Here is a 20,951-nt window from a genome sequence, read left to right as displayed (position 1 = left end):
GTTTTGTTAATAATTGTCATCATTTTAAAATATCTGAAAATCGAACTATATCTATAAAATATAATATATATAGAATAATTCCGGATATAACACACAATTATATATATATATATATAATATGTGTGGTAGTGAATGAATAGTCTCGCGTTGTTGGGCGTTGCGAGCTATTGTTTTGGTGGTACAGAAAAAATAGCACATCGATAAATAATATGTCTCGCAAACGTAAGATTAAGTGAGTACGAAGTTCATGAAAAAACGCAGGACGAAGCCATAAAATCATTATTAATTGAACGCAAATTAAATAATTTTAACTTTCCTTATTTCTTTCGTATCGAATATGCATACATATGTGTGTGTGTGTGTGTAGTGTGTGTATGTGCGTATATATTTTTATTAAATACATCTTTTTATTGCTTCTAAAAAATTTTACATATATATATATACGTATATATTTTTAATTTTAATAGAAAATTTTTCTTTTAAAAAATAATTTGTTTAATGATTTGAAACTAAAAGGAACGTGCGCACGCTCAATCTATTCCAAGCAACATACTACTCAACAGTATTAGTCGGTCGCTAAAAGGATGGGAAGGCTGCTACCACGAATTCTACTCGAGTTTTAGGGAATTTAAAGGCACTTTCGAAAATTCGGTTTCGTAGATTCAGTTTGAAGAGAAATCGATATTCTTTCAGATCGTTTGAATCTTGTATATTCAATTTAAAATAGTTATTAGGCACATTTGTAAAAGTTAGTCGTGAGTTATGTATTAATAAGAAATTATATAAAACAAAACTTTTAGAAATATTTATTTTTTATTTATATAAAATTTAAAAGAGAGAGAGAGAGAGAGAGAGAGAGAAAGAGAGAGAGAGAGAGAGAGTAAAAGACTTTATAATTAAAGATATTATTATCAAGTTTCTATCCAAAGGAAATCGATGAAATCTTTGTAAGGCATTCGAGAGATTAAATTTTCCACGAATAATGTTTACTTTGATTTATTCATCAAATAGAAAGTTATGTTAAATCTTCTTCATCTTAATGCATTCCTCTCTCTGTCTTTCTTATACTTCCTAACGAATTATTTATCACTTCTTATACCACATAGTTACAAGGTTCTCGAAGCATTTCCTATTCCATTATTACTGCCATTATTTTTTGATACGCATAGAGGAACACGTGTTGCAACTACTTGCAGCGGTGCATATTACGTAACCATGCTGACGTTAGTATCTGACCTTATATAATACATTATAACCGGTCGTAGAATATAATACAAAATGGCTATATGGTATAATAACGATTGAGTATGAAGTTGAAAAGAATCATAATTTTTCCAATAATGCATAATTATTTTCGATTGCTTTGATCCGTTAAATTATTTCGCAATTTTCATTCGAGCGTGAAATTTATATGAAAGAGGAAAAAAAAAGAATATTAAAAAAATAAAAAAAAAAAAAAATAAATAAATATAAACAGAAAATTCAATAGCGCAAAATCTTTGACGATTAACAAAGAGCATCGATACGGTACTAACATGGACACGGATATGATATTCGAAACGTGATATAAATCCCCGTGAAATATATAGAAAATGCACGATAAAGCACAAAATTATTCAAAATGAAAATGTACGATATACGAATTGGCAAATGGAATATTAAAAGATATGACTCACAATTAGAAAATGGATAGACGGTAGAACGTAGTTTAGAAAGGAGGAAAGTGATTTAACCCATGTGACATTAAATACATATTAAGTGGTAGAGGGTCCGTTATTCCCTCTTTTTCTCTTCAACTATTTTTAACGACATATGAAATTTCGTAGGATAGTTGGTACATTCCATTATTCAACTCATCTGAAACTGAAGCATATACTATCATATTTGACCCACAAAACTTTAACTATGTTATACATAGAATTATTAAAACTTTATTTCAATTTGAGGAACTATCGGAACTCGTTGGAAATGCATTAAGATAAAAAAAGAAAAAAAAAAGAAAAAAAAGAAAAAAAAGAAAAAAAAGAAAAATAAAAGAAAGAAAGAAGAAAAAAGAAAAGAAAAAGTAAAAAGAAGATTTTCCATATGTCATCTTAAAACGATCATGTAAATTTCAAATAACATAAATCAAATTCAATATTCAACTATACGAAAAATATTTGCGACGATAGAAACAACGCTTAAACGTATACAAATAATTTTTACAAATTCTAGGATATTATGTGTATGTGATTAAAGAAAAGAAAAGAAAAGAAAAAAAATAAATAAATAAATAAATAAAAGTTATTAAATCGCATAGAAAATCTTCGTGATAGGAATCATTCTGTATGAATTAACAGGAAAAATTAATCCTGAATACGGTTGAATTATCGAATAGAAGATAAATTCTATCGATTTCCGAATATCGAACGAGATATTCATTTTGAGCTTGATCATCACACTCAAAAGATTCTTTTTTGCCTTTTTTTTTTTTTTTTTTTTTTTTTTTTTTTTTTTTTAGTAAAACTTCTACAAATTCACCTGTCGAGTCCTCATATACATACAACTCATATACTGCATTTTCACCGGAAGCGGATGAATCCGATCTATCATCAAAATTTTCCACCTCTTTCTCATCCACGTGCTTTCACGTTTTGTTACGTCTACCGTAAACGATCATTCATTTATTCGTCGCTTGGGGAAACTCACCCTCTCATTCATTCAATTCATCCCGTCGTATCGTTTCTCCATTATTTTTCCAAATAATTTGGTTAACCGATTTGCGACATGTTATTTTCGCGTTCTAACAGATCTTTTTTATTCATTTTACAACTATTTTTTGATTTTAGATAATATTAGTATCAGTATTTAGACAATATTATTTATTTATAAATAATATTATAAGTATTATTAATACTATAAATAATATTTATTCATAAATAATATTATCTTTATTGTTTAGTTATTATTTATTTATTTATTTATTATTATTATATATTATTATCATTTAGTATTAGACAGTATTTATTTACTAGTATTTTATAAAAATTTGTTTTAATGGCATTTAATTCTCATTTTTTTTTTTCTTTTTTTTTTTTTTTTTTTTCTTTTCAATCTAATTCGATTAAGCCAGCAATATGAATTTATAATAATATGTGTTATTTTCTGATGTTATTTTTTGTTTGCTAGAAAAATTATTAGTATTATAAAGTAATAAAGTAAAATTGATGATCGATTAATGTCAACGATTCGATAAATATTAAATATTCGAAAAGAATATTTTTCGAGATGAAATTGAACATATAAAGAAAAAGTTGTTACTTGAAAGAAGATGGAAAAAGAATACAGATACTACAAAATATATTTGCGATTGCTATATTTTCTCGAGATACACAGTTTTATTTTCTCGAAATAAAACTGTGAAGAGAGATAAAGATATAGACAGAGAAAAAGAGAGAGAGAGACAGAGAGAGTAAGAGAAAGACAGAGAGAGAGAGAGAGAGAGAAAGAGAGAAAGAGAGACAGAGAGAGAGAGAGAGAGTAAGAGAGAGACAGAGAGAGTGAGAGGGACAGAGAGAGAGAGAGAGAGAGAGAGAGAGAGAGAGAGAGAGAGAGAGAGAAGAAAAAAAAGAAGAAATGGATAATAGGAAAAATAAGGAGAAATTTATAGGATTTCTGATGGAGTTGAATAGAAAGAGGATGAAAGTATAAGAAAGAAGGAAGGAGGGTAACGTCAGAGAGTAAAATCTAGGACACGCGCGAGAATGCCTTCGGTGGCAGCTCTTTCAGGAGCAAAAACGTAGTTTCAAACGAAGAATTTGCATATTTTTGCATTTCCCGTCCTTTAGGAAGGCCTCTCGTGCTTTTCCTACCTAGAGATATGGATCCACGCGTGGAAGATCTTTCGACTTTGAGCTTTGATGCCTGAGCAATGCCACGCTTGTTCTTGATTTCTCGTAATAATTTTCTCTTCCATGATATATTCATAACAAGGATCTGGAAAAGGAAAAATACACAAAAAAAAAAAAAAAGAAAAAAAAAGAAAAGGGAAACAGATTTAGAAAAAATAAAAAAAAAAAAAAAGGGGGGAACTAGCGAGATAGCAGAGTATAATGTAAATTTTTGTGGTTGGCTTCTTTCACTTTACTCTTTGCCTTAGCATTTTCAATAACGGATTTCTCTCTCTCTCTCTCTCTCTCTATATATATATATATATATATATATATATATATATATATATATATATCTTTCTCTCTTTCTCTTTTTCTAAGAAAAGGATGAAACAGTCGAATCAATTCCGTGCTCGTGCGGCAATTTTCTTACAATCCATTTTATTGCAATCCGTAATGCGTCTCCCCTTCCCCCCCGTCCTCCTGCCACTTCCCTCCCGTCACCTGGACGACACTCCATTCCATCTTTTCGTCGACAACATAGAAATCGATCAGACAAAGCGCTGAATTACTAGGATACTTATCATTAATTGTCATTATGATTTGACAAGGATCGTCATCATATTTACGAAAGGTTCATCGTAAATTGACGAACTTTTTATCAAATTTGTTTTCAAAAGGAATATATCGATATCGTGACACATAATAGTTACTAGTTATATAGATATTACCTACAACATATTTACGATGCTCTACGAAAGATATTAGAAAATCGTTTGCCAAGTTTAACGAGACGCAGTCAGATTTAATACTACGAAACTGTGTATATTCGGAACTTGTTAATTAGCTCCTTAGAAATTTCCTCTTTGAAGATATGACTATTTAATCTACAAATATTTTCTCATATACCTATAGGATATGTACTATTATATGTAGGTATTTATATACATGCATATATTTCGTTGTCCATTTAGAGATAAGAAATATATAATATGTTATTATTTAAAATTTCATAAATTTATAGAAATAAAAGAAAAATTTGCTTTATTTCTTTTATTATATTCTTTATTATCAAACTAACTTTATCATAATTATTGTTTGTACCAATATAACGATTTAATTTCTTTTGTTTTCTTTTTAATTTCTTTTTTTTTTCCAATCAAACGTAAATACGTTTTATCAGAAGATAATACACAAGTGCAGAAAATTTTATTAAATGTTAATCTTTTTGCAAAAGTATCAAGTAAATAAAAACGTAATAATACGTATTAATTATATTGCCGGTGATCATCGTATGGATTTTCGAATCGGACTTTTATACATTTTGTTTACTTATTTTTTTTATGTATTATTAGGTAAAACGTATGTACAGTGGTGATATCATCGCCAGAAAATAAATCAATCCCAACAACGTCCAATAAAATCGATGATCTCGTATGGATTAAATTACACGTTCGAGGATATTCAAAATAAAGATAATAATATATGAACATTTGACTGACATGCATATATGTAGATATGTATAAATTTTCAAATATATTTATTGATCGATATCGTCGTATAATTATAATTAATTACGAATCACGTGTCTTACGATGATCAATTTTTTTTCTTGTTGTAATCAATCACATTTAAATATCTTTAAAAATATATTAAGTAAGTAATCCCGTCAGATATTTTTATGGTATTTCATTGAATTCCTTAGAGATTTTATAATATCAATATTATTATAGTTTTATGCCGTGAAGTCATTAATTTCTGTAATATCGTTTGATTGGTGATTCAGTTGACTCCGTGAAATTTAGGAAACCGCAAGGCCATCAAATAAATAGGAATCGTATAACAATGCATACCATGGATAACTCGAAAACATTATGAAATATGTTTCGCACAAAAGAGAGAGAGAGAGAGAGAGAGAGAGAGAGAGAGAGAGAGAGAGAGAGAGAGAGAGAGAGAAGTAACATGAAGGTTAACATATAATAACGTTATTATCATAAAAGATGCAACATATATTAATACAAAACTTATTATTATCGATTAATTAATATCTATTCGATATTTCTTTGACAAATAACGATACATTTTATTTAATTATTAGGAACAATACGAAACGATGATCGATTATTTCACGTTTATCGAAGCTTCTTTGAAATCTTCGAGAATTTTTCTTTTTCTTTAATTTCATTATATTATAAAGTTTATCTACCGAAGAGAAAACTTCAATATTACGATATCGGATATAATAAATAATAAATTTCTATTTTCATATATGAAAGAAGAGAACAAAAAAAGAAAAAAAAGAAAGAAAAAAAGACGTGGAGACGATAACCGTAAGGATCTATAAAGAAAACAATTCAATTCGAGCTGATGCGAAGGGAATTTCTAAAAAGATTTTCGGTCGAAGAAACTTGTTATTTTTGTTTCGTACAATATCTAAAAAGAAGAAAAGCAAATGAAAGAGAAGAAAAAAAAAATTATATAAAAAAGACCAAAAGAAAATGGAAAGGGAAAAGAAAAAGAAAAAGAAAAACAAAAAGTTTAGAGACATACCGAGTGATAAGAAGATTCACTTAGACCGCGTAAAAGTGACACTCGTCTAAAGGGTCGAATATCCAACTTTGTCTCTCTCTCTCTCTCTCTCTCTCTCTCTTTCTCTCTTTCTTTTTTCGATAAACGGATTCAAAGAAGAAAAGTTGGAAAAATTTAATCGCAACGATAAGACAGAAATGTCTTGCGGTGTGAAGCTGGAGAAAGTTTGGCGTAGATGGGAAAAGAAATTGTGGGGGGGTTGAGGTAACCAAATAAGAAAGTACGACGAAAGAAGTTTTGTCCTGGACGGTAAAGAGTAAAATTAAACGAAGTGAGCCTCTACGAAGATCAAAATAATCCGAATAATGAGAACTCTTAAAAGAGGGAAGTCCTAATTGCAACTTTATTGCTCTATCCGTGATAAATTTACCCCCTTGAAGTTCATCACCGTGAAAACTTGTTTTATGAGAGAGTCAAAGAGAGAGAGAGAGAGAGAGAGAGAGAGAGAGAGAGAGAGAGAGAGAGAGACAGAGAAAGAGAGAGAGACTGGAAACAGTAAGGTCAACCTTGGAAAAGGACAGGCCAAGTGGAAGAAAGTAAAGTAAGAAAGAGAGAGATAGAGAGAGAAAGATAGAGAACTTAGATGAAGTGAACATGTGAGAGAGAGAGAGAGAGAAAAAGAGATAAAGAGAAACGAATGAAAAGTTGACGGTAAAGTCGAGGTGGGAAAAGGAGAGAGCACTGCTCCTTGAGAAAGTTGAATCGGCTTCTATAAGTAGTCAGGAGTCATATCCGTGCGGTCTTTCCTAGACCTTTTGAATTTGAAAGAAGGCCGAACAAAGTATTCACCTTTCTTATCGGACATTCGAGTTTCAAAACGGCGCGGCGTTTGAACGAACTTTTTGACTTTCCATCGAGGTCATCGTTTTTACATGTATTATAAGTAAAACGTATTTTATGTATCTGTATATGTATAATACTTCACACGGTACATATGCATGATGTTAAATATTTCGAAAAAAAAAAAAAAAAAAAAAATGGAATATCTGGTAAAAATGGATGGGAAAGGAGGGGAAGTTTTTATATTAACAAATAATAATATTCATGGGAGTTAACTATTTTTGATTTATTTATTTATTTTGTTTGTTTCTTTTTTTTTTTTTTTTTTTTTTTTTTTTTTTTTTTTTTCTTACGAATATACGTAAGAAGAAGAAGAAGAAATTACGATTAGTTCGGTTAAATTTTATGTGTAGATCGTCGATAATAATTATTTTATTTGCAATGTTTCAAGAGATAACTTATGCGAAAAGGGACTTATTCTTAGATTAGTATACTACGCGCGACAACGCACATCTATTCGTTTTTCTTTTTCTTTCTTTTCCTTTTTATTTTTTTTTTTATATTCTTTCAATTCGAAGCTTTCGGATTAAAATATTTCTCTTCTTCTTCTTTTTTCTTCTTTCTTCTTTTTTCTTCTTTCTTCTTTTTTTTTTTTTTTTTTTTAAACTTTACTAATACGCGAAAACTCTCGCCTATTCTCTTTTACTCTCCGGATATCTTTTCAAGTGGAGTCGAATGGAGCGTGAATATTGTTTCTTCTACTTCTCTTTTACTTTTTTCCTTTTCTTTTCTTCTTTATAGGATTAAACTAAATTTGGTCATATGTATAAAAACTTTACATACGTATGTATTCAAAAAATATCTGTATATAAGTAAAAATAATATAAGTATATATATATATATATATATGATATATTATCTGACGAGAACGAAAAGTGATAAAAATACGCCTTACACTTTGGCTAATCAATACATTCTCTCTCTCTTTCTCTCTCTCTCTTTCTCTTTCTCTCTCTCTCTCTCTCTCTCTCTCTTTCTTGTTCGTTTGAAATAACATAGAACTATACATGAACCCTGAATGTTCTCTCAAATTTTGGTAGAACTTATGTTAAAATAAGAAGAGAAGTAAATACAGTGAAACGAAGGAGAGGTAAATACCGAGGAACAAAAGAGAAGGACCTTCTCTTCGTCGTTTCGTTTTACCCATTGCACGTCTCAGTTGTTTTGCTTTTGGCCAAAAGATAAAAACTTGCCTAGCATTTTTCCGTTCGCGTCGGTGACTTTTCCGACGTACACAAAACGTGAAGGGTCGCCCGGTCGTTGATGAGCGCTCGCGTGCGCTCAAGCCGTCACTGCGTTGGGAGAGAAAGTAATTAAGCGTAGCGCATCTAATGCAGAATAGAGAAAGTTCTCTCCGTCATTACGCAATATAATTAACGAACGAGGGGGGAGGGGAAGCATGGAATGTGGTCGCACCGGAAAAGCATTTTCACGGATGACGACTTCTCCCACCTTTTACGATTCTCTCTCTCTCTCTCTCTCTTTTCTCTAGGTATCTCTTTTTTCCCTCTTTCTCTCTTTTTCTTTCTTTCTCTCTCTCTCTCTCTCTCCTCTCTCTCTCTCTCTCTCTCTCTTTCACTCTCTTTTTCTCTCTGTCACTCACACTTTATCACTACTTCTCATCGTGTTGGTGGTTCCTGAGTTAACCTTAACTGAGGTTAAGTAATCTACCTGTCACGGTTTGCATGTAACCACTTTCCTTCCTTCCTTTCTTCCTTCCTTCCTTCCTACCATTCGCATCTTTACGATATGCTGGATCTTTATGATGACGACGAGTTCGAGAGTGGAAGGTGGAAAAGGGGAAAGGGAACGCTGTTTCACAAGATTTTTACGTCTATTCAGGGTTAATGAGTTCATCACGAATACGTCATTTTATAACAATTTTGTTTTCTTTTCTTTTTATTATTAGTATTATTATTATTATTATTTTTTTTTTTTTTTTTTTTTTGTTTTGTTAACAATTCTTCCATGTTATTTTACGTTCATGTTTGGTTGAATTAAAAGATACTTTTTTCATAAAAAACGCTTGATGAAAATTAATTAATTTATATATGTATTTATGCATGTATGTATAATTTTATAACGATAAATGGGAGAACCAATTTTGTAGAATCATTTTTTAATGTTATATTATAATATCTTTATTTCAGTAATAAAGTAATATTAATTATTGAATGATAAAAATGAAAATGTCGGTTTTAAACGTGACATCGTTTTGCTAATATCGCACATGGATATACTTAAGAACTAGGCCATGAAATGACCAAACGTTGTGCCGTACGAGAATTAAATCAAATAGGATTTAACGTTAAATAATTGACATATGTATCGGCCATCGAAATTGAAAAGAATCGAACGTTTTTCATCGTTATTCCATTTAATTTATTATGCGTGGATAATAGAGCTTTTTGGCTTTCATCGATCGTTACTCTTTTCGATTCGTAATATTTTTTCGTTTTTTTCTTTCTTTATCCACTTTTTCCTCTCCTCCCCCTCCATCACTTTTCGTACTCTTACAAACTCCTGTTCTCTTTCCCCCCCCCCCTCCTCTTTTCCTCTCTTTCTTTAGAAAAATTGTTCCTTTTAGAGAAATAGCGTTCCGTTCTTTTCTAAATCGAGTTCGTCATACGAAGTGCTAGTTTAACTTTTGTCACGTTCGCTTTGATTGCTAAAAATGATATCGAATCATTTTCGATTCTTTTTTGCTTTCTCTTTATTTCTTTCTCTTTTTCTTTTCCTTCTTTTTTATCTTTCTTTTTTTTTTTTTTCTTTTTATTTCTCCTCACGTTCAAACAATTTTTTTCTCTCTCACTTTTCGTCCTCCTGTCGTTTTCGTTTTCCTTCAATGACAATGACTAGAAATCATGCTATTAAGAAGAAGATCGAGCAAGAAGAACAGTTTCGAGATGACAGGATGAAGATGACGCATGATCGAGGACATAATACGACGTTCTGTCCGTTAAAGTGAGATCCTCGATAAAATGGACCAAGTGCTGAAGGAAATAGATGAGGTTTGAATATGTCTCATGTGTGACATCACATTATTCTAGAACGGATTTGTTGAAATTGTTAAATAAAGTTAAATATTGTATTTTCTAAAAATCATTGATCATTAAAGAGGTTGCTTTAAAATTCCAATATCATACGTTCGTTTATTTTTCTAGATTTTAAACATTATTAGATCATTATTCATGTTTCTTAACGATCATTTTCATTTTCATTGAACACTTTTAATAATTTCAATAATTGTTCGAAAGTAAACTATTTAATAATTTTTTATGAATGAAGTATTGCTATGATAAAATATAAATCATGTATGTTATTTAAAATATGAATTATTTTTAATCTCTGATCATGGTAATAACGTTTTACGTTAACGTTAATTCGGATTCCATTTGTTGAAGAGATCGATATATAATCTACCTTTTAACATGGATACGTACAACGTATTATACGTATAACACATTTATGACTAAAGAGTAATTATCCCGAATGGCGAAACACAAATTCCGTTATAATTCTTCTTAACTGCATTTTACGCGAAGCAATTAAATACAGATGTGGGCCATTTAAGGTACAAAGAAACGAAATGTTATCGTTTACAAGAGGTTAAATTAATCGCCTTTACACCGGGATGGTTTGCGAGTACGAGACCAGAATATAAGCCATAATAGAGGAATACTTCTCTCCTTTGGACGATCATAATGTATTCTTAGAAAACAAAAAACCAAAAAAAAAAAAAATGAAATGAAACAATCTTTAACATAACTAAATTGTTCTATGTTTGTATATATATATATATATATATATATATGGTTGAAAAAAGTTTTGTAAAAGATTAACAAATAAATGTGATTTATAGTTGTCCGTCGTAATAACACGGGAAATACCTGAGTACATATCTATAAAGTTCGAATATAAGTAATTCGATAATAAACGAGTAATTAAACGCATATAATATCATATTGCGAAAGTGTTTTGTAAGAATGGGTGTAATTATCACAAGATATATTTTACCTGAGATAGCTTTCAAGATGGATCTCACGATTGGAAAGACGTTGATGTTAAATGAAAGGCGTGTCTCAAGTGTTTATACGATAAAAGGAAAGAGGAACAGTACTCTCCATCTACGTGACACAAGAATTCCTTTTCGCTTAGGCATTGCGTAGACCTTGGCTTATCTTTGGTACTTACAACACATTGTCGTACAGATGCGACTACTTCAATTAACGCAACTTCTCAAGAGACTAGCTTGACGTGCTTGGATTTTCAAGCTTTTTTCACTCCTCTCCTTCCTCCCCCCCCCCCGCTCCCTCATCTCAACCCACCTTACGCCCCGTTTCCTTTCTCCTTATTTTCTTTTCTCTTTGCATTTAACGTACGTCGGATAGTTTTTCATTTACTTCATTCGTAAAAGTAAATATGTAATATTGATTGTAAAATAAATTATTATACCGAGTCGTTCGTAATATTAATGGATCTGTAAATTCTTCTTATACTTTTTATTTATTTCTTTTTTTTTTTTTTTTTTTTTTTTGTTTTTTTTTTTTCTTTTTATCAATAAAGCAGAGAGATCTAATTGGTTTTTATTACGCTGAAACATACAAACATCTATTCTTAACTTTCTAAATTATGGATAATCATAATCGTCAATTAATTGATCTAACGATTTTAATAGTAATTGTTTCTAATTTTAAATTTAATTTTTTTTTTTTTTTCGAATTATTCGATAGAGATATTTGTTTAAAAGGATTGAGAAGAAGTTCGTGAGATATTTTGGTGGTCTACGCGATCGCTTGTTATAGGAAATATTTGTTCAATGCATCTTTCATAGTTCATTCATTTCTTCATTGAATTTGACTTGTCTGTATCTGTGAATGACTAGGATTTAACTATTGTTTTCGTTAGGTTGAACTATTCTCTTCAATTGATTCGTCGATCTTCTCCTTCCTTCCTTTTTTTTTTTACACACAGTTACATACACACACACACACACACACACACACAGTATATGTGTGTATATATATATTTTTTTCCCCACATCGATTACTAGCCGTACAATAAAATTCTTCATGGACTAATCGTGTTATTTTAAAGAATACCCGAAGGTTCGTGGAGGATGATTTATGTTTAGAAAAAAAAAAAAAAAAAAAAAAAAAAAGAAAATGAAAAAAAAAATGGAAAATAAAATAAAGAAAAAAGAAAATAGAAAAAATAAATTCTCGTAAAGCGTACACCTACTCCACCTTCCTATGTCTCGCGAAAAGTTATTACTTTTAATTTATTGTCGTGCGAAGTCCGTAGAACAATAGAAGAGAGACTCCTTCCATTATAGAGGATAAAAAAGTGCTAGGTTATTTTATTCCAAGACTAAAATCACGTTTCGCAGAAGGAATATACGCAAATGAAGTCAAAATGTTGTTTATAAAAATTAACGAAAACGTATCAAACATATATAATATATATTTATAATATCTATATAACATATATATATATATGTGTGTGTGTGTATGTGTGTGTGTATATACACAGTTTATTTCGAAAAATTGGAATATCTCGTGAGGGACTGAATCTGGGAAAAAAATTTTTTTGCAGATTTATTTGGTATGAAGGGACACATCATATGGTACCAATATTTTTTTCTTGTTTCTTCTTTTTTACAGGTCAAGCGTCAGGATGAATTTTACAGTCAAATTCGTTTTTTTTTTTTAAATGGAACTATATATATTTTTTTCTTTTCATAGTTGGATGGCATTTGTCGAAAGAAATTCAACAACATACAATGGAGATCATTTACTATTATATAATATATTATAATAAACTTGTAAGTTTCAAAGGATTGTTTGAATTGTATCGTTGATTAGGTAGTTGTTAGGCTATATGTTATAAACAAAAGTTGAACTTTATACAAAATAAATTTTATTTATTTAGATTGGTAATTCGAAAAGCATAAATGGAAATAAGTTCGACCTTTGTTTACAACGTACAGATATCTGTGTACATATGTGCGCGTGCAGGTGTGTGTGAATATATATATATATATATATATATATATATATATATATATTTAATATATTTAATATAATTGGAAAGTGAGAAAAGAAAATTTTGTTGTTAAGATTAAACTTTAAGAGATTCATTTAAATAGACTTTATTCACAGATCGATCAATCACGACAATGTCCTCGAAATCTGTACGATATTTTATCGGCACGATTTCACGTCGAACCACGGTAACGAGCGATAAAACGAATCGACGGGATCGCATAAAACTGTTTGCATACATCGCATATTTTCCATGCGCGCTCACCCATGTAATCGCATGACTCTTGCAACAATACACGCGTTTCGCATGAAAACCTTTCTGGAATTTTATTTGTAGAAAAAAGAAGCGAGAATTTTGTCCAAAAATTTCAATACTCGTTCTTTTCTTTCGTTCTGGCGATAATTTTAAGCTCGACGATCCATAATCGTTTATCCACAATATTTTTCACGTTCACTAGAAATTCTTTTCCCTTTTATTGCTCCTTATCTCTCTCCCTCTCTCTCTCTCTCTCTCTCTCTCTCTCTCTCTCTCTCTCTCTTTCTTTCTTTGATGTCGCTGATTAAAAATTTTACGTGATCGATATTTGTCTTATTTTAATTAAAACAATGAAATTCAGTTTATTTATAAAGTAAACAAAACCATTTCGTAAAATTGTCATATATATATATATATATATTTATTTATTTATTTGTTTATAAATATTTTAAAATTAACTTCAGAAAATTTTAAATAAACTAAAATCAGTAAACAGCGACCAGTAATTAATGCGTGTAGTGGTATCTACATAAAATAATATTCGAAAATATCTTATCGTTTTGATAGAATAATAAAACAAAACTCTGATCGTGTAAAATGTAAATTCTCATGTGTATCTTTCTTTTGCTGTCGAGAGTATTAAAAAAAAAAAAAAAAAAAAAAAAAAAAAAAAAAAAAAAAAAAAAAAAAAAAAAAAGAGAGAGATAGAGATAGGAAAAAAAAAGAAAAAAACAAAAAAAACAAAAAAATTATGTAATCTTACGTACGACTATTCCTAGAAACACTTGATGTAACTAGCAAAGAGCAATCCCATTGGCGTTTGGGTTTCGATCGTTTACCGATTCGATCTCGTCCTCAACAACGATAACGAGCCATAAAAGAAAGAAGACACTTGTATGGTACGCGAGCCACGATGTTATTTATGAAAATTACTATACCTTACTATACGTTTTATTTTTACATTCGAAAGGAAGAACGAGTTTCTGGTGTTCTTGGGGCGTGATCTTTGGTACCGATGCTCATATGGTTTCCGAATGTATTGGTGATTTTGATAGTGATTTGATAGTCCTGAAATTGCCATTCGAAAGTGGGACTAAGAACGTAAAGTTATTTCCCTATAAAGTTTTTTAGCTTAGATACATCTCTTTCGAACGTTTACGTGTACATATGTTTTTATCGCAAACGTAGTTTTTATGAATGAACAAACCTTTCAGATTCCGCGATATATATATATATATATATATATATATATATATATAACTTTGGAATTTTGATAAGAATTTTTGATATCGATAACTTTCGATATTTTACAATTTTCTTTTACGATTCCCATGAAGAGTATATCATCGATTTAAATCATACAATAAAAATGAAAATACACTATATTTTTTATTATTTTTAAAACAAATTGTAGTATCGATTGAATGATAAAATATCATACAAACGTTAACGATTTTCGTTTGATATTATTTAAGAAAATTATTTGAGAAATGTAGATTCGATCGAAATCTCTTTTATATTTTTATCCATACTTTCTAAGCGCTTAAGGATAATCTGTTTCCTTTTTCTTTTTTTTCCTTTTTGTTTTTTTTTTTTTTTCTTTTTTTTTCTTTTTTTTTTCGTCGATTTTTCTCTTTTTGTTCCTATTGCGTATTCTATCTTTCAATGCTGGATATCGAGAGAAAGAAGAAGACGAGGAGAAGTAAAGAATGGAGGAAGAATAACGGATCTTTTATCCGTCACTTTATCCATTCTTGCATATTTGATAAAATACCCGTTCGAAAATGCGTCTACACGACGTGAATCGATCTAACTCTCTCTCTCTCTCTCTCTCTCTCTCTCTCTCTCTCGCTCTCTTTCTCTTTCGCTCTATCTCTCTCTCTCTTTCTTTCTGTATATCTTTCTCTCGTACTTTCATTCGACGATTTTTTCAACGTTTACGATGCACTTATTTGTAATGATCGTGAAATGTTAGTGGATTTTTCACATAGCTATGAATAACGAAAGTAAGATTTGAGATTCCTCTCTCTCTCTCTCTCTCTCCCCCCTCCTTTCCCCTCCTTTTCCCTCTCTCTCTCTCTATCTCTCTCTATACGATGGCAATAGTCGTATAATTTCTTGAACGTCGTAATAAAATACACCTTTCGATATTTTATTTAACTATCACGAAATGGTTTATTTAATTTCGTCATTTCTAGTGTTTTATACACCTGTAAATTATATCATTGTTACAAAGGAAATGTTAAAATTAAAAATGTTAACCTAACCGCGAAATCAAGTTTTAATATTTATTAAAAATTTTACATTATTTTAAATCTATGCTATATCCACAAATGCGCGCGCACGTACACACACACACACACACACACACACGTATTTCTTTGTTATTTTCACAAAACCGCTTCACGTTGTTTTAACTCACCTTTTTCGATTTGTTCACTGCCTCGTATTACCGATTTTGTCCTTGTCATTTCTATCTTTCTCTCTATCTATTTTTCTTTCTCTATTTCTCTTTCAACATTTTCTTTTTTTTTCCCCCCATGTTCTTTTCACTTTTCGTAGCAGCTTCGTTAATTGGAACCTGTCGTATGCCATTACGCGTCGATGAATCGAAATACCTTTAGTATAACACTATTTTTCTCTCTTTCAACGTTTCGTTGCCCATAAAAGACTTGTCGTTCTTTGTTAATTCGAATAACAAAGCCAAATCGAATATATACGTACGCCGTTCACACGACATTTTGAATTCTCTCATGTATGTGCATATGGACTAACCATTTTTTTTCTCTCTTTTTTATTTTTCTTTTTCGTTTCTTTCTTATTTGTTTTTCTTTTTATTTTTTATTTCTTTTTTTTTTTTTATTTCTTTTTTTTTCTTTTTCCTTTTTTTTTCTTTTTTTTTTTTTTTTTTTTTTTTTTTTTTATACGTAGAAACAAGGTTTGTAGTTACTTTTCGTTATTTACTTTTCGTTATTTACTCTTCGTTTTTTTTTTTTTTTTTTTTTTTTTTTTTTTTTTTTAAATTAAGTTGAAAATAAAAGTCTGTCATATTACACCATACAGAGAAAATCGATTTGATATCGTTTAGTCCTTGTCATTTACAGATACGCGAAATAGAAATAGATTCTTCTAAATTCGATTTCCGTTTTTCCAATCTGAATTCAATTCGATAAGAGAGATTACGATTGATTAATTATCGGTAATTTAACAGGAGAAATACTTTGTGAGCTTGCTGCTCATGCCAACAGTTTGAAACGTTGAAATCAATTAATGTTTATAGTTATTTACAATTTGTGACAAGATAAAACGAATATAATTAATTAATTATTTAATTTTACATATATTCTTCAAAGTCTACGTATGTACGTCAAATTTCAATCGTTGTTATTTGACTTTTAAAATGAGTTAAAGTTTTAAAATAATACTAATACGAATATATTGTTTCTTTTTTCTTTCTTTTCCTTTGAAAAGATTTGTTAAAGATGCGAAATATTATTTCTGAAAGCTTTTTACTTAATCATAATTCTTCGTCACGTCGTTTGTACGTCATTTTGTCCGAGGCTTTTAAGAGTTTTATTTTATGCATATATTTGTATATATGTACATGCATACGTAAATATGTTCTTATATATTAGCACAAATTTTTCGATATTTATAATTAAAACTGAAACCGTCGTTCTTGATGTAAGATACTCTTGCAATTACACTAATCTTTTTTTCTTTTCTTTTTTTATTTTTTTTTTTATTTTTTTATATAGTGTTTTAAGATAAATTAAGCAATAGATTAGAAGGCGATAAATTTTATAGGAAAAAAATCTACGTAAATTAAACAAATTATTTATGATATCTTTCCCATACTTCTCTCTCTCTCTCTCTCTCTCTCTCTCTCTCCCTCTCTCTCTCTCTCTCTCTCTCTCTCTCTCTCTGTCTCTGTCTCTGTCTCTGTCTCTGCCTCTGTCTCTGTCTGTCTGTCTGTCTTTCATTCTTACTTTGACATGATGAATTCACTTGTAAAGTCAAAATCGAATTTTTCGAAACGATCCTTATATTTTATTTCTAGAATTTTTCCTCCTATTCTACGATTTATTGACTATGACGAAATTGCACAAAGAAAGAAAGGAAGAAAGAAAGAAAGAAAAAAATAAAATCAATCTTCGAAGTATAGATATACAATAAAATATTGATAATAGTAAGATATATATTCTATAATTATATAATAATATTTTCTGATTATGCTATGATATTTTTATCTCAAAGAAATATTTGGTTTTTGTGACATGACTTGTTTTTTATTGCAAGCTTTAAGAAGATCTTGCTTTCATCCGAGCGTTCTTTAATTTTTTCTGTAATTTTTATCAAACGAGCACGGTCATTAAGATTCAACGTGTTCGACGGTAAAAATACTTTGAACCGTTTTTATATTCGAGATTGAAGAGTTTCTCTCGCTTTCTCTGTCAGCTTCTCTTGCTTCTCAAGCTTCCTGATATTTTTAGTATTTCATTCTTCTTCTATATACGAATATCTCATATAACTGACAAAATGCAATATAGCTGCAAAAACGGGGAAGTGAGAGAGAGAGAGAGAGAGAGAGAGAGAGAGCATATATATTTTTATATAAAAATTAAATTTAGTTTTAATCGAGACGTGCTTCGTTTGATTCGGCATATAATTTAATACGAAATCGTGTCATTCTTTCGAAATAAATTAAATTCTTTTATCTTTTTCATTTCCCTTTCTCATATCTTTTTTTTTAATTTTATTTCCTTTTCTTCTCCAATTTTGTTTCATCCTATTTCATTTTCCTTTTATCCGAAACGTGAATAAGCGAACACACTAATGCCGATTCATCATAAAAGTTATTGAATTAATTTAATGAAAATATAGAATGAAATTAGAAATTAATTTTTATATGTAGGATATTTTGATATTCCCTTTCGCGCATTATTCGTAAAAAAAATAATCTATGGAATTCGTAATTTCAATTACAAAATCAGTATACGCTTATATTACGCATTTTCTTCTTTTGTTTATGAATACGGTCGCGTCCTGGTTCATTTTTTTTTATTTTCCACGCATTGAGCGTACACGAAGTCGTCTATTTTTATGTAAAGAAGGAATTAGTATTCGTGGGACATGTTTTGTTCAGTCGACGATTTCGTTCGACAATCACCTTTTCGATGTACGTATGACTCGTCATAGCGTGCTACGAATGCTGAGATTTTCTATATATATATATATATATATATATATATATTACTATATATTACTATATATTACTATATATGTACACACACACACACACACACACACACTTAGAGAGTACATACATATATACATACAGTTGTATATATATAGCTGTATATAAAAGATTACAGTCAATATATGAATATGTGTATGTGTATATGTATGTGTACATATATAAAACATATACCACATATATATACAATATTATATGTATATATGCTGGATATAGATATTTATGTGAACCTGAGCATATATAGATAGATAAAGATATCTAATATGAGATAGACAATATCGAACAAAATCACAGCTGTGTCATTTTGAATTTTTTGATTTCACGACATCAGCTATTTCGTTCACCGTCCATAGCAATAAGGACATGCTTTTCAATCCCATCCCGTACTATCCTACATTATTTCACCAATACTCTAAAAATCGTACGCGGTATGAAACCACCTAGGAATTTTTTCCACGAAGAATGTCGGAAAATTAAGCGAATATTTGAATTGTTAAAATACAGAAAAAAAAAAGGATTGTATATATACGACGTATATGTGTTGGAAGCTCGTACTGAAGTTTAAAAAAATTTCTTGTTTAACATAGTGATTAGATTGATGAGCAAACTATACAATACTATCAATCGCGTTCCTTCTTCTGATGTTTTCTTTTCTTTCCTCAGTAATTATTATAATTTTACAACTAGAGTAAATAACCTGATTATATAAACGTTTAGAAATATCTACTTTTCCTAAGAAAATTATTATCAAAGAAAGTTATGAGAATGCAATGATCCGACTACTGTCTACATATTGTAAAATGAAAATGAAACGAAAGAAGGGGAAGTAAACAAAATTAAAAATTATATAATATATAATAACGTAATATATCGAAATCCAATATAAAAAAAAAAAAAAAATATATATATATATATAGTACAACAACTAATGTACATAATTCATCTTACTTTTATATGTTATAATGTTTCTAAAAATGTAATCATTTTGAGATTTATTTTAGTGATAAATTTAAATTCTAAAAATTGTTTTTCCTGTTTTTTTTTCTCTTTTTTTTTCCTTTTGTCTTTTTTCTTTTTATACAATATTTCTTAAACATAGACAGAAGTCATTAACGTTCCAACAAGTCGTATAACTCATCAAGTTGAATCTAGTCTTGGCCGAGGTATATGAGCCACGAAGACAAGGAAAGCATGAGTTCCCATTATTAGTCGTTGAACGAGGGAAACTTGAGCCACCTCTCGAAGAGTGCTGAGCTTGCGCGACATTGACGAGTATGGGTTTAGTTGTGCTCATTCCCTTTCTCCGTAACCCTTCTCTCGAGACCGCATAGCCACTCCAATTGCCGTATCTTCGGCCGCAACCTGTCACTCTTAAGCTTTAGCGAATTAGCCACTCCATCGATGAACTTCCAGTATAGTTCGCTTTGTGTATCGACCATTTCCTTCGCCTTTCTCTCTTTGTTTCTCTCTCTCTCTCTCTCTCTCTCTCTCTCTCTCTCTCTCTCTCTCTCTTTCTGTCTCTTCACAGTATTAGTAGGTAAAATCGGTGTGTATAGTTCCACTACCAACCTACTCTTTCAACAAAGTATTCTAACTCACTTAACGATCGGTTTTATTGGAATTTATTTTACATTTAAGCTCTTTCCGTCGGACACCTTATACCCGTAGAAATTCCCCATGAAGAAAGTTCCTATCGGTTAGGAATGTTATCCCATCGATAAAATTGCCTTTTCACTTTGCTTTAAGAACGTTATTCGAAGCTGTTATTGTCGTTATTTTCTTGTAGGCTCTTTAAAATGGTGTCAAGCGTAAGGGGAAAAAAAAAAGAGAAAGAAAAGAAAGAAGAAGATTATAACGAATTATTACCGTATTATAAATGAAATAGAATGATTCTGTTTCATTCGACGATTTCAATGGGATTAAATTTTCCTTCTTGAAAATTATATTATACGAGAATATAATACTATAAAGATATATAGTGACGACCGAAAATGTAAATATACATTCAATTGATCTTAAAAAAAAAAAAAGAAAAAAAGAAAAAAAAAACAATAAAAAATAAAAGAAAAACAATAACATCTGTAATTGTTCGATTG

The 20,951-nt window shown here is 29.9% G+C and overlaps 1 protein-coding gene across 14 annotated transcripts in view; it reads left to right on the top strand.

Annotated features, from left to right (window-relative positions):
• The window catches only part of LOC124951543 (venom dipeptidyl peptidase 4), a 277,366-nt gene that overhangs the window by 135,389 nt on the left and 121,026 nt on the right, over window positions 1-20,951 (top strand). The window lies entirely within an intron of this gene.

This window comes from Vespa velutina, chromosome 9 (genome assembly GCF_912470025.1).
Source record: "Vespa velutina chromosome 9, iVesVel2.1, whole genome shotgun sequence".
Taxonomy (NCBI): domain Eukaryota; kingdom Metazoa; phylum Arthropoda; class Insecta; order Hymenoptera; family Vespidae; genus Vespa; species Vespa velutina.
This window is presented reverse-complemented; position numbering and strand designations above follow the sequence as displayed.